Source organism: Tyto alba, unplaced genomic scaffold, assembly GCF_018691265.1.
Source record: "Tyto alba isolate M040663 unplaced genomic scaffold, T.alba_DEE_v4.0 Super-Scaffold_18, whole genome shotgun sequence".
NCBI classification, from domain to species: Eukaryota; Metazoa; Chordata; class Aves; order Strigiformes; family Tytonidae; genus Tyto; species Tyto alba.
Window position 1 is genome coordinate 5,644,952 of NW_024881280.1, and position 16,083 is coordinate 5,661,034.

The following is a 16,083-nucleotide window of genomic DNA, read 5'->3' on the forward strand; positions in this document are numbered from 1 at the left end:
TCCTTGCTCGGGACAGGCTATGTTTCACATTTACATGGCCAGGAGATGGAGTCCCAGAAGTCCAATCTTAAGTACATGTACGATATTCCCAAAGGTACAGAATTTAATGAGGACCTCAAATTTAGGTGAGCAAGTGATTTCTCTGTGTGTGTGTGCATGCAGAGTGGTAAGACATCTCTTGGAGCTTAAGGATATGCTGATTTGTCCACAAAATAAATAAATAAGTAAATAAGTAAATAAATAAGTAAATAAATAAATAAGGCATCCATGGAAAATCTGACAAGTGTGTGAACTGGGACATCTTATTAGAAAGAAACAGGATCAGCCATGTATTTTGCCTAGTCTGACACCAAGAGAGAAGGATAACTGTATTGTAGTTTTCAGAAGAAAAGACATGAACAGCACAGCAGTATTCTGTCCAGTAAAGTTCATGATTTTATTAATATTTTTAGAAATTTGAAAATAGCCATCAGACAGAATAACCATCAGGGAGAGAGAGATGTTCAATCAAAATGAAGAGAATATGGATGTATTAATATTGGAAGTAGTCATGTTGCTCATCTCTGTGCACACTTGAAATGAAAAGGTATTTCATGGCAGAAAAAACCCCACAGTTATGAGCTTCAGAAAAATTCCGAAGTGTCTGCTGTTAAGAGAGCTAACGTAATGAGGGGAGTTACAAGACAAACTGAAGTTGCCTGCTGAATGACTGTGCAAAACAGAAACAATCTGTATAGAATAAGTTACTTTAAAAGGAAGTATTATGAAGTTTTCATCTCAGATTAAGTATTTTGAAAAGTAAGCTGTGCTGAAAGTGTTATAAACTCCATTCTAAAGCAATCTGGAGAACAGAAATCTGAATTGAAGATCCCCCATAGTAACAGCAGCAGGTAAAATATTAAATTTGTTTTTGGTAGAACTGCATTTCCATTCACCGTAGAGTAAGATCAATTGAACTGTGACAGAGAAAGAAGACACTTAGGAACTAGTGCTGAGACAGAAATAAAGCATTTGTCCACTCTGCTGAATAAGATACTTGTCTGTGATCCACATCGAGGCAAGATCGCTTAAAGATTCTACATAAAACATTGCTGCTTTAGCCAAATTCCTAGGGATATTTGTCTGACGCTCTGATGACATTGTCTTCAAATCTACATTTACTCTCTGTGTAGGACTCTCAGTACTCTTGCAATATAGCTCTTCATATTCTCCATCTTCTAGCAATGCTGAAGAACAGATTTTAGGAATCTGACTGCTTTTCTCAGTTTGGTTGGAGTTGTGGGAATAAATGGAGTTTTACCAGTTGAATCAAAAAAAGGAAAAGAAAAAAAAAAAAAAAAGCAGGGGGAAAGCTAGGGTATTAAATTTCACTTTAAATTATTTTTACAGTTTTCCTACAAAAATGGAAATGACCAAGATTTAATTATTAGTTGAATGAAACATCTGTTTCCAACCAAAATTACATACTTTTTCATTTCAAATTTTGTTAAATTTTGAAACAAGAAAAACTTCCAGCTTTCAAAAGCTTCAACTGTTGTCAAAACAATTCAGAAAATTTAACAAGAATTTAGAAATTGTTTAGTTTCCAGGACCAGATTCTCAAATCTGCATTTATTGGACAAATGAAAAATCCAGCAGAAAAATAATGATTGGATCTAGTCTCAATATCTAACATCATCTTCCATTCCTGATCATCTCCTGCCTTCTTATTATTACACTTCTTTTGCAGTAGCTTCTCTGATTCACAAATCCTGCTTTTTTAATTCAAAAGCCCCTACTAAAATTTTATTTGCCCATCATCCAGCATATAAACTTGTATTTTTTCCCCTTTGATTTTGCAGAACAAATTTTCAAGATGAATTCAGGACCCAAACACAACAAAAAGTCCTGCTCAAATTTAAAATCTGTTTGCATGTTGTATCTCTCTTGTCTCTTTTGCTTGTTGTGGAACATCCTGTTCTCTTTTAGTCATTCCTAGTTCTATTCCATGCCCCACAGCACCCCGAAGGAATGGTGTTTCCTACTTAGAGAATTTCATCGTGCTCCTCATTTTATATACAGAAGGCACCTCAATTCTCTGAAATATTATGGTACAGCCCTTTCTCCACAACCATGAGAGTGAGAAATACTTATTTTTGTTTAATATGAAAAACATCCAAGTGACAAGATATACATAAAAATCTCCACCCTAAAAACACCCGTTTCTTCCATGTTGCCAAGGAAATGAGTACATAGTTAATCATGACGAACAAAACACAGTCGTTTCCACCGACTCTATTTCTATCTTTCAGGCTGTCAGCCCTCCAGATAACAAGCTTCTTACTGCATTTTTGTACAGATTTGGGGGATGAAACAAAATAATTAAAAAACAGCCTTCGCATTCTGGGTATAGAGCATCCTACACTGGGGGATTTATCTGCAATAACTGAGAAACACAGGACATGTTGGTGACCGAGTTAGGCTATAGGCCTGAGAAACTGAAGCCAGGAATTGCAGAGGCACCCAAAGGTCAGCAGATTTCTCATCTCTTTCTCTGTGTACCCTGCAGTGTTCTGTTAACATTTTGCAATAGGTTCAGCAGCTAAGTTTTTGGGGTGGGTGTAAGAGCGCACCACTTCCTGTGGTGGCCGTTGTGCTTCCTGTTTTCTCAAGGCTGATGGAGACGAGCTGGCGGGGCTGCTGATTTTGAAACAGGGGCAGCTGCATGATTGTCTTGTGAGAGCTCAGAATGAATCACCATCCCATCCTAATAGAAAAATCCCAAACCTTTCCAGAGTTGGAACTCTAACTCCGGTGGCCTTGGGCTACCTGCTCATGCATTGAGAAGAGGGTGGGGAATGCCCAGAATGCCAAACAGTCAAAAATCAAGAGCCAGACCACAACAGATCATGAGATTAGTTCAAAAACCATACAACTTTTGGAAAAGATTTTTTCTATTCACTAAATTTCCATTCTTTGAGATACATCCCATTCTTTGCAATACAAGTAAGAAATGTTTTCTTCTTTAACATGGAAAACATAAAGTATCACAAGACTTTTCATAAAACCACAAGTCAGTAACAGTAGATGGACAGGAAGGTTACTGAAACCCAGAACAACCTTTGCACAGACTTTTGACCAATAAACATCCAAACTATTGGAGGGTTCAAGGATACACCAAATTCAGTTTGTTGGTAAAAGAAGGGAACTTTTTGGTAAAAGACAGGAAAGGAAGGGAAAAGATATTGACAAAAAAAATTCCTCTGATGTATGATAAAAGATGCAGAATAAATCTATCCTGTTACAACATCATCTGATTATTATTAAAACTTTCATATCAATATGAGACATTCTCCATGCCTATTTACAAATAGCTACAATATAACCAGAATTACAGAAGATGCTTTCCTGAGCAGGACACTCTCAAAACTTAAATGAATATTTGAAGCACCTGCTTGCAAGAGCAAGAAAAGCCACAACAACAACAAACCCCACAAAAAAGAAACCAAACAAAAAAAAAAGCAGTTAAATTCATACTGTACTTTGAGTTCCAGACTCACATTAGCCCCTAGATTGTCTAGAAATTTGAGGCTAACACCTGTTAGTTAACATATACTAATAAATATGCTTGAGAAATCTTGCATAGACAGGGCAGTGTGCACTAAGCCCACTGATCAGGCTTTCCTCTGTGCTTTAAGATATCCATCACAGCACTAGACGCTTTTGGTAAACTAATGTCATTTTTTTAAAAACTTGTTTCAGTTCAGATCCAAGCTCCCCAGCCTGCTCCAGATAGTCTCACAATTAAAGTCTTAATTCATTGCTGTTGTCTTCAGTGCCATACCCAAAAGCAGCCCAGGTTTACATTCTGGAAACAAGATCTATGCAAAATGAAAAGGAGACAGTGAGAATATAAGAGCCTAGAAAATCTCCCTTAAGGCTGAAAGGAGCAGTGGTTAAAGGAAGGACTGGTGCAACCCTCCTGGGCAGGTATGTGTGGTCACTCCTGACATTTGGATCTACCCCAGAGAGGGACAGACACTACTATTTAAACCAAATAGGTCTGTTACCCCTTGATCTTATTGTATGTCTTGTGCCTCAAAGTGACTTTATGTTCAGTCCAAATGACTGTCAAATGTTTACATTGTGCTGGATGCATTTAACACACATACTAGAGAATGCTTTTTTATTCTGTTATCTGTATGCTAACACCTCTGCTTTTAACTATCTATTTGAACCACACACTACATTGTCTAAAATACTCCCAAATATTTGGACAACATTTTCCACTTCCTGGACTTTCACACCCTCCTACTCTTCCCTGGTCCTCCATAATCTTAAACTGTGTTTTACACAAATGTTCAATATGGATGATTGTCCCTTTGCTTTCTGAATTCTTGTCATGGGCCTGCCCTGAGTTTTCACAGAGAAGTGAATACGAAAGAGCTTGAGTTCCTCTCTCCACACTGCATCTGTTTCACTTTCTCCTCTTTTCACTCACCGATTTAATCTGAAGCTCTCTGAGCTCAAGTGTAGGGTTCCTGAGTTCCCAGTTCATAGGACGAAGACATTGTCACTGCTGGAGGATGCAAGAAATGAGGACATGACATTAGGTATCTTTCTCATCTGGCTCAGTGGCTCTACCTTCAAGCATCCATCTCTTTACTCACATTCTTTTCTGAAAATCTCATCAAGCCTGCTTAGCAGTATCTACACAGGGTTTTGCATATAAAACACCAGATTAAGAAGGGGCACATCCGAGTTTCCCTACCATACCACTGAGCAAAACTCTTCTGAGACTATCTGTGGTGCATTATAAGATAACTTATTTATTTTCCTTTCCTGACTTTAAAAGCAGAATGACTGCAGTCCCCAAACTTTGATGCCATCTTCGATGGTCTGGCATGCAGCTCAGTTTACAGCAATATGGAGCTAGCATGGTTCTTGCAGAGCAATTCCTCAACTGAAGTGTTCACAAACTGGAGAAGCAGTGTAGAGAGTAGCAGACAGGTCTTGGAACTTGAGAGGAAATGCAATGCTAAAAGACATGAAGGGTGGTAAGATGGATATAATAGATGGTGGTAAAAAAAGACAAAATGGAGGGATATGTCATCTATGGATTTATCAGCATCCATCATTTTGGATGACATGATGAATTATATTCACTTTCCCAAAATGTCCAACTGTGTTTTCTGGAACTGAACTAACACAGAGGATCAAATCACATTATTTCACAGTTACTGATATACCACAGCAGCTCCAAAACTTCTGCATGAGGAAGCAGGCCTTCACAGACCTGTGTGATAAACCTGCCCAGTCCTTTGGAACCACATACCATGAGTGACAGAGCCCATACTGACCAGAAAGACAGGCTGCTATCTGGAAACTGGCTACCTAAGACTGCTACAAGTCCGTGGCTAACCATCAAGTCAACTGTCAGACTGCTAGGTGGGGGTGGGAGGGTTGCAGTGTTGTTATGAAAGTTGTTTGTCCACTGATTATCAGCAGCAAGAACGTATATGAAATAACAGCAGGCTTCACAGAAAGAGCCTCTAAATTGCATTATGCTAACAGATGGTGCACTGTGTCCATGGACTGTGCTCCAGCAGAAGTCCATGAATAAGTTGACCAAAACCGATCCTAATCCTCTCTTCTTCAAGGCTTGATAAACACGGATTTGTCGACACCAGTGTGGGCAAACTAGCAAAGTACAGGATGTGGGAATTCTAGAGAAATCATGCATATGCAGTGTTGGGCAATCTGGAACCTTATTCTTTCCCATAAAGATAATCATCAGCAGAGTCCAGACACTGCTAGTCTTCAGGCTTGTCCTTTCACATAACTTTGCTGTTTTCACCTTAGATGGTCAGGTTGTATGGGCATGAATACAAGCTTGAGCTTATAGCTATCAGTTAGATAAATCTTAAGTCTGTTAAAGAGGAAAAGTTGCGGTGACAGAATTTCCCAGAATTTAACAAATTCATATCACTTCATAAAAGAACATATATGTGCAAAGTTGCAGGGCTGGGCTGGATGACAATTCAAAAAGTAGTAGTTAGGAATTCAGGGTCCAGTTCTCATTTTCCAAGTAAACTCTTTTCTCTGTTCTGGACCAAGACCATGTGTGTTTATCAAACCTACAAGTTTTTTAATTTGGATAAAATGGTACAGAATGTGGAAGAAGAGCAAGAGCTTCTTCTGTTCTTATGTAAGAGGACTGTAAAAGGATACTACTACTTTTAAAAAGAAAAGTCCTTTTCTTCATCTTGTTTTCACTTTTTCTATTCAGGTTCCTTTCCTAATCAAACAGGGAGAACAAGTGATATGCTCTCAACACTATAATGAGAAACTGGTAAAAAAAAATAAAAACCTTCCTAGCCTGGGTGAAACTTCTTTGACTCCTCTCTATAAAGAAGCTTCTATACATGACCATAAGCGTATGCTGGAGACAGATACAGCCAAAGTCACTGCAAAATATGAAAGGTGTAGCAAAGATCAGCATCAAACTGTTCCACAGTCTGTTTTCTGATGGTTTTTTGAACAGCTTTACATGTAATTTGAAGAAATTTTGGACCCAGGGGAAAAATTACTGAAGAAATATTTTGCAGAAATTCCTTGCATTTCCAGTCTAGTCAAATGCAATAAAAATGCTCTCCTGAAATATAGACACAAAATTTAAAGATATGGATTTATCAATATCCAGAGGAGGAGAGGCTGGTGAATGTAGATCATACTTGTGGTGCACACGCATGTGTGAGAGGCCTTAAATTTTTTGTCCAATAACTGGTACTGAACAGGATGGGTGCCCTTTATTCTTAAACAGCTGGAAGAAAAAGAAAGAAAAGTAGTGCTTTGTTCTAATACACATATGTTCCACAACAAATCCAACATCTCATTGGTAGAAAGCATATAACAAATGTGAAGGAAAAAAGTGGCTTGGGGAATCCACACACACAAAAGGTGGAAGTATCAGAAACTGCAGAAGTACATAATCACTTTAAAACCACTTCAGATGCTCATATCGATTCCAAGTGGATTCCCTAGTGACAAATTAGTAATTTCTGACTGCTAAGAAGAGGACCACTGGAGTCCTCACTACAGATTCTGGAAGAGGTCTCCCCCAAAGTTAACATCTAATCTGTCAGTCAGGTCACAGAGTAACGTAATGCAACACATCTAAGACAGGCTGAGAAAACAGTTTTAGCCTCAGTGGAGTGTGCTAAAATAAGTGGAAGGTCCTGCTAGCTGACAGGATTTGTGAGAAAATTGTCCTGAGGACTGAGACAAATTCCCTGGGGGAGATTTTTTTCAGTGAACTATAAACTGTCACAAAGTATGTGTATTCTGAATAATATATTATTGTGCAGAGATCTTCAGACTGATGCCAAGGGAGGTACATGACATACAGTGGTATGGCCAGACCCATGGCTGAGCTGAAGTTTCTTCTTAGTGCCTTACTATGGAGGCATACAAGTCTGTCTAGAGGATCTTGAAGATGCTGCTGCACTCTGGGGTGTGGATAATCCTACTGTGGCCCTCTAAACTATTTAGTGTTATTCTGGGAATAGAAGGCCCTCAGTGTCTAAGGTGCGTGTTTAGCATCATAGCACATAGGAATAAAGTTTAGGGAAAAATCTCTGAGAGACTGTAAACTCACTGACATTTAAATTAGCAGCTATTTTTGTTACTCTTGCATGAGGCTTTATTGTCACAAGATCACCCTGTAAGGAGGATCTGCCAAGAAAACTTATTTTCAGACAACTCGCCTTTTCTGAAGTGATAGCGACAATAAATAGCTTTTGATGAAAAGGTGGTAAATAAACAGACCATCACAGATTTGACAAAATGTGACTCATCAGATCTTTGGGTTTCCAAAATGGAGGTGGTTCTCCATAGAAAAATATACATGAATCAGACTTAAGAACATAATGCCTTTTAAACTTACAAGGATTACAGGCTAACATATCTAGTTTCAAAAGTTAAATCTTGATTGTTTCAAGAATGTAAAGAATATAGATTTTGAAAATTAACCTGGGATGGATTAAGCCTTTACTTGAAAAAAGCCACTGTAAATGGTTTACATCTAATTTTGTTGAAAGAGCATGATAATGACTTCCTGATTTGGGTTGTTTTTTATATTTCAATCAAGCGTCTTTCATCAGTGATGTTCCCAACAACAAGCCAGATGTAATTCTTTGGGGTCAAGATGAATAATTTGTCCTCATTTCTTTGAAAGCTTATCTAGACCATTTGGTGATGTCTGACCATGAATATGTTTAGGATCTGTTCACTACTCCTGTCTCAGGAATCATGGTTTTATAAGTAACTAAAAGATCTGCATCAAGTTATGATCTTTCTAAGAACTAAATGGATCAGGAGAATAAACAGAAAAATATTTAGGAAACCTTCTTTCCATTATAGCAGAAAGACAGGTAGGACTGATCCCAGGCTTGTGCACATTGCAAAGGAACTAAGTGTATTTGTTGGATGGAAAAGCTGCTACACGGTGTCTCTTTCCAAGCCTACACATACTGGCCATAAAGAAAAGCCTGGTCTCTTCTGACCTCATGCAAAATGGGAATAGGAAGAAATGGGAAATGTTCTCTGAAGGAGATTCTGAGGAAGAATACATATCCATTAGGCCATCCTTTCCTCATCAAGAGGGAACTTGTGAAAGGAAGTAATTTTAGTGTTGTCCCTCCTGAAGGTTTGATGTTAATGTTTCAAGAAGAAAAAAAAAAAAGAGCACTGCAGATCCCACTACCAACTCACAACTGTTTAGTAAACATAAAGGTCTCTGCCACCAGAGCTGAAAACACTTTGGTATATACTGATACCTCAGGCACTACAAGCAAATGTGCTAATAGGTTTGGTCCAAAAAAGTCAATGATAAACTGATATAAATCATTGTTATAAAGTTTGGGTGCTTAAACAACCCTCTGTAACTAAGCTCAGCATTCTAGCTGCCGGGAAGTCATGGGATTCATGTGTTCTGTTACTGACTTTTGCCTCCCACTCACAGAGGAGAGTTGGCTAGTGTTGTGACCCATATTGCAACAATACAGGTTGATTGCAGATTAAACATGTCCTCAGTTTATCCTCAAGGATCATGCCCAATTCTTCCAGGGCGTGCCAATGGTAGTTCTCTTCCTAGGACAAGCACAGATACTGAAACAGATTATGACAGCTTTGTATGGTTTTCATTTTGATTCTTTGTGTTCAGATTCAGAGCAGTGAACATGCAGAGAGACTCTGCCAGGTCCTTCTTTCAGAGAGGTAACTATACAGAGTGACACAAAATGCAGTTAACCTGCAGAGCCCCTAACGTATTTCCCTCTTCAATGCTTTCTTCTTCCTGGTCTTCTGACTAGCTCTACAAAAAGTTAATTGCATCTCAACTAAAATACACAGAATCAAAGCTGTGATCCCAGTACGACAGAAAATAAAGGAGACTCTAATCCAACTAATTCTAATTATCAGCCTTTCTCACATTCCACTGCTTTCTGGGTTTAGCTTTCCAATTACGCTCTCCCTTTCATGCAGCATATCTTCCATCACCTGGCTTAGCACTCGCAAAAATACCCAAGATACAGCCTCACAGGAGGCTTGACTTCCGGCTAGAGAACTTCTGATCAGATGGGTTTCCTTCCCAAAGTGAAAGGAGCCAGTCTGTGCCCTCGTCCCCAACTGAGCTCATCAAGAGCACCTTCACCCAGTCCTAACACCCAGTACAAGTCGATGTAGTCAATAGCACTTTAAATTATTTCCTGCTACTGGTGGTTTGAGGATGAGAAGCAGTCTTTCACTTTTCATAGGACAAGAAGAATAATCAACTGAAATCCACAGCCTGAGGTGGATGGGGACATCAGGAAACAATCTCAGGAGAACAGCTCAGCATATCGTGCGAAGGCGGAGTAAAATGGCAAAAGCTGTTCTGGTAAACTTCTATTTACTGTCATGCTATTGAGCAATAGTTTTGGTAACATGGTGTAGGTGCACATTCATACTTACATACATACACAGATTCTCATATGTACGCACAAAACCATAAATAAGTCCCTTAGAATTGGGATGCGATTTGCAGGCCGTGTTCAGAAAGGGATAAATATTGTGGGGCTCTCAGTTTGTGAGGTTATCGCTGTTCTTCACAGCACCCTCAGCAGCAGCTTAGAGCCAAATCTATTTAAAAACAGTAAAGGCAGAGAAGTGAAGTTGCCTTTGGTTGTGCTTTTTTTCTCTTTCCCGTTGTAGCTTCCTCTTTCTCTTCACCAGCTCAGCACTGCTGGCAGCTTTTTATAAACCACGATTCCTACTGCTGTCAGCTTGTTTGGAAACTACATGGTGAGCTCAGTCCAGCAGCTACTGCTGTGGGTTTGTGTTTAATTGCAGACCGGATTTGCTTTAAATTCTGTACCCACCACCATAATTTTCATTCCAAAACACTCAAAGAGCTCTGCATATTTAAAAATATTTAGTACAAAACAGATTTTTGCACAGGTTCATGCAGTTATGTAGCATGAACTAAAAGTGGAAATGCATTCCCATAAATGTAAAAAACTTCTGCATAATGCATATGGGAGTGATGGCCTTTGGAAGGTTAAACCATGGCAGGGCTGTCAGTAATGCTGGGTTATTCTAGGTTGACAGTAATCTGCACTAAGCATGAAAAGTGGTATCATGACCAGAATAATAGCCATGAAGCAAAAAGCAATATTGAGAGGATCTTAATTTGTAGAGGAATCTTATACAATACCTCAGACATCTTTAACACCAGAGGCAGGGTGGATGGGTGAGTAGAGTTCTGTCCTGAAAGATTATGTTTACATGAATGATTAGGAATAAAACAGTGGAAAAGCCTCATCTAGCCACAGTATCATGGAGAGATTACTAGGAAAGTAGGCAGAAGCAACAACGGGGAGGAGCAGGAGCAGGACTGAGGAAAGACTGTAGGTTGGGATAGTGAGATAAACAGCACCAGCCCTGCTGAAGTCTTTGTCCTCTGACCGCTGCTCCAAAGGCAAACTTTGCCATTGGTTTGGTGGAGAAACTAACTCAGGAGAGACTCGTTACGCTATTTCTCACCACAGCAGAAATCCTACAGCCAGATAGGGACCGGGGGAGGATGGCAAGATCTTGGCTAGAGGCAAATGGTACTCAGAAGAAAAGTAACACAAAGAAAATAAAATCAGAGGTTCCTCTATGTCACAGAGTTCAAAAACATTTTTACTTGCACATCTCTAAAATGCTTCCATGTAGGTGCAAACATACATGCAATTTCTGTGGTCAGTTTAAGCCCACTGATAACAGGGTTACTTTTTGTTATTTTTCTCTGATCCCTCAGAGATACTCCATGGACTGCGAGAGGTCTACAAAGCATAAGCTGAAAAGTCACTAAATCATGACTGGAAAATATAGGTCTAAACATAGTACTTGTACTAGTTAAACTAAATTTAATTTCTGTATTATTGAATTAAATGAAAACAACATTGGTAATAGCATGCTGCAACTGTAAATGATGTTAAATTTAGCCACTGCTTAAAATACACAATCCAGTACTTGAATTAAATTTTAATTAATCAGTTAATGTATGTAGGTGAGGTCTGTGGCTGAAGAGACAAACAACTTGAATAAGCCCAGGGGCATAGGAGTGGGAATAAGGTGACTGCAGAAGAGTTGAAGCTCCATTTATCAGCAGAGCACATTTTATCAGCAGCTTTACCTATATTTGCCCATGGTGTACATAACTGCATGTAGTATCCCTAATAGAGCTGTAACTATCTCAGTTCATTGTGTTATCAGTCACAATGGGTCACAACGGTTACTAACAAGAGCCCCCTCAACAGACAAAGCCACTAGGAAAGTCTGTCACCTTCTCAGCTGGCAGGAATCCTGCAATCTGGGGACAGTCAGCTGAGTTATAAATACTCAGCCATGGCTCTGTTTTGGTGTCTACTCCTCTGTCTCCTACCATCTCCTACTCAGAAAAGAACCATTTCCCTTTTCTTGATGACCACTGAAATCATTTAGGGAATTTCCAGCACACGGTATACAGATTCTGATTCACTTTAACCCCAGAAAACGTTTAACTCCTTCTGGGAATTATTGTGAATTGATCCAGTCCTACAAACTAAGATACATCAAGTTGCTCTTTCCCCTTTTCCCTTTCAGCCATATACAAGCACTTATCATCCAACACATTCAGCTCCTCTGCACTCCTCTGTCAGTGCAGGGACATCTTAGCCATGAGACCTTAGGCTCTCCACAATGTTAATTGGGTCAGATTTGTGGAGGTCTCTCCTAAAATGGGAAGATAATTGCATTTTTGTAATTTTCTGAGATACATATATACCTCTTAGCTTATTCTTCTTTAACATTCTTCAAAATGCTTCACTGCTACCACTAATATAACATTGTCAAAACAAAACCTCTCTGTTTTCCTTCTCTTTTACCTCTTTCTTTTGACAAAGCTATTCTTCTTAGTCTTGCTTTCACTTGGGTGTTGTCTCTGACACTATGCCAGTCTACACAAGAAGGCTTTATCAAGGATGTACAGCTTCCTCTTGCAGGACACCTGTAAGATCAATATTTTTCACTTTCCTTTCATTGCCTAAACTCCCACCCACCATTGGCCTGAACAATGGCAGTCTCCTCTCTGGCTTCAGACTCTCTTTTTCATTTCTTTCCTTTCTCCAGTGTAAGGGAGGGATCAAAATACTGTTCAAATGCTCTCTTTTGTATTTCTCCACTATATTCCTCTCAATTACCACATCAAAAGCAAATTTTGAAGTCCTTTTAAGACCCTTCACACAACTGGTCCTCCCCAGTATAATATAATACAATAACGTAATTGTTTAATGTTTGATGTAATACTTCTGGCACAACAAGAAGAGTTAAATACCGTTCAGTATAGTCAAATACTGGACTGTAGGTACAGAAAATTGCTTGTATTAAAAGAAGGATTGCAAAATCCAATAACCACAGTCAAGAGAATAACAGGAGGGAGGAAATAAAGTGTCAACCCATATACTGCTAGCAGAACAGCTTTACAAAAAAAAATAGTACCAAAATACAGATCAAAACAGTTGCAACCAAACAAAAAATTACCAACTCCTGCACTGGGCCTGCAGTCTTTACATGGCTGATGTAGCATTTGTCAAAGCAGTAAGCAAACTGTGCTTCTAAAAAAATGAACAGTTTAAGATGGAGCTATTTACCTCTAGACTGCTAATTTTTTCTACCAGATTAGTGAAAGATGTCAGCTTTTTACCAAACCCTGCAGATTTCAAGGCACCTGAAAAAACCTACAGGCAAGAAAGCAAAAATGAAGACTAAAGAATCTAACTGCATGTGACTTATATAGTAAGGATGGTCTAAGGTTACAAAAGAATGAACCATAATTAATCCAAACATAATTTTTCTTATCAGTACCTCCTTCTATATGGAAACAGTTTCTATAGATAATATACTACAGTGTGTCATACACAAGTCATGCACACCTGACCTAGTCATACACATAGAGCTGTGATATGAGGCTTGCATGCATGCTTCACCTCTTATACAGCCAAATGTCTACTGTGAGGATGTATAAAGAGCACTGGCTTCTAGTGCTTCTATTCCTCTGTTTATGCAAAATTCCAGATACAAAGTCCTTGTGAAAGTGATGGCAGAGAACAGGAAGCACAGTTTGAAACCCTCCAGCTACCTAAAGACATGTTCATTTGTGAATAGTGTTTTTCTCTTCAGAGTTCTGAGAGATTGCTAAGAGATACAATCCTAATAAGATGCAAGTCTGGAAAGTATTATTTACATTAGGAGAGCAAGACTTCTTCTTAGATACAGCTGCACTCGCAAGAAAGAACTGCTGCTTAAATATCCCAATCAAACGCCATACAGCAGAGGTATTTCTGGTACATCCTGGTGGAGGTCACTACAGACCCAAGGAAAGAATCCTCTCTAATGGTGACTGTAGATCAGCAATCTAGTTCAGATCATAAGTGCACTTCTAAAATTAATTTCCGGCTCCTCCTCACCTACTGTACTTTAATTTTCACCACGTAACAGTGTTAGAGCGCATAAACTGGATTCTTTTCAGATGAAACTGAAGATGTGGCTCAGAACTCCAGCTGCAAATGGGAATTCAGTCCATGGAATCAGACTAGAGTCAGTCTAAAGTGACACCCCCCAAAGGAAATACAGGGTGGTTGTTGAACCTTCAGCAACAACATTTTTCTTTCTCTACAATATGCTCTTATTAAGTATATCTCAGATGTACTTCATCCTTATAGTTTAATTTTGACTATTAAAGTATCTGATTTTCATGGAGGGAAACTTCAATTGGACTATAGGTTCAAGGCACAACTCCATGAAGGGATGTTAAACAATACTACTTGCATCTTACTGGTGGTACTGACAGGTCCTAGTATGTAGACTGGATGTAGACTTCAAGGATAGATGGTATTAGAGCACTCTTCCATGTTAATTGCTTGAGATTATACAAAACTTTTGAGAGATTGGATGACTATAAATAAGCAGGAATGTGTAAATTGAAAATCTGTTGCCTTCAGAATGAAGATCGTTAAAAACTGTCATAAAATCTTACAGCTATTTGAACATGCCTTAAAGCCAAAACAAGTTTTTCCAAATACAGTAAATAATAAAATGTAGCTGAGATGTAAACAGATTTTGAAGCCATATAAATTGCCAAAGGGAAATCTTCTTCTTTGCTGAATTTTGCTTTATAGACACTTTCAAAGTTACTAATAAAATAAGAAATGAATTGCTTTTCATTTCTGTAAGTGATTGTGTATCGTAATGGTTCTTAAAAAATCCATGAGGCTTTCTGGATTAGTACTGACTCAAGTTACTCCTCTTCCAGTGAAAATTCATTTGACATGGATTTAGTCCAGTCTGTGCTTGAAAATCTTTGCCAATATAGTGAAATTAGCTAGGACTGTGATATTTTAATGACATTTTAATGAAATTTCCCACTGGCAAAAGTCCTTGTATAGATGCCATTATATAAAACTCAGGAACTCATGAAAGCTGGACTGTCAAAAGCACTTTTTTGCCATTAGGAATTGCAACAACTCTAGGAGGGGATGCCCACACAGTGAAGAGAAGTCTTTGGTCAAATGTAGCCATGGTTATAAACCTGTGGGTACCACAAGGGAACATCAGTGAGTGACAACCTGTCACAGTGAAAAGGGGAGCACATATTTCAGTGGAGTCTACATTCAGACTGTTAAGGATCCTAAGGTGGAGTTCCACATGAGAAAAAGTGGTTGCAAATTCTCAGCCAGTAACTTGCAGCAGCCATTTTCTTGCTCCTACTCTCTCATTATGGAAAAATGCAACAAAGATATTTCGACTCATATCTTCAACGCCATAGCAGCATATGTAATGAAGAGTTAAATGCAGAGGATCATGCTCTAGAGCTTCAGACCTCACAAGTTCCACAGTCAGAGAGATCCATAGGCTCTCTTAAGAGAAGAGGGCAGACCCCCACATGTTGTCTGAATGGATATTCAATGTTAAAGGATGGTATACAAGACTCACAAGCCATATTACCTCCAGATAAAACAAGTTCAATGGAAAACATAGCTTTGGAAAGAATATGGAACATACAAGGGAATCCCTTGCTCGTAGATCTCATCTTACTGTTACCAAAAAACTCAGTAGCAGAATCTATGTAAACACCTGTTTCTGACTGAGAGACTTCAGAATGAGTGATGTTGTATGTGGTTTTAATAGGGAGAAAAATTACCTACCAAGCACCAGACAAGGTTTGAGGTAACGGGACCTCTCTGTGATGTGGCTGCAAGTTGAAACCCTTTTGCTTTGGTAGCTTGTGGTTAGAAATAGCTTGAAGAATAAATGAGTAGAGGTAAGGGAAGAACTGTTTCAAAAAACTGCACGCAGTGAGGTGATGTTTAGAGGGAAAATCAGCAGGTTTTTCTCTAGTTCTCCGAATTCCCATCATGGAGAAGAAAGGATCCCTACCCCACTTCCAAAGCCTTTCTGAAGGTCAGATTACATTCTGTGAGTAGCACTTCAGTTTATATGCTTCTGGAAATCAGTTCTCTGATACACAATTGTTTGGTAACC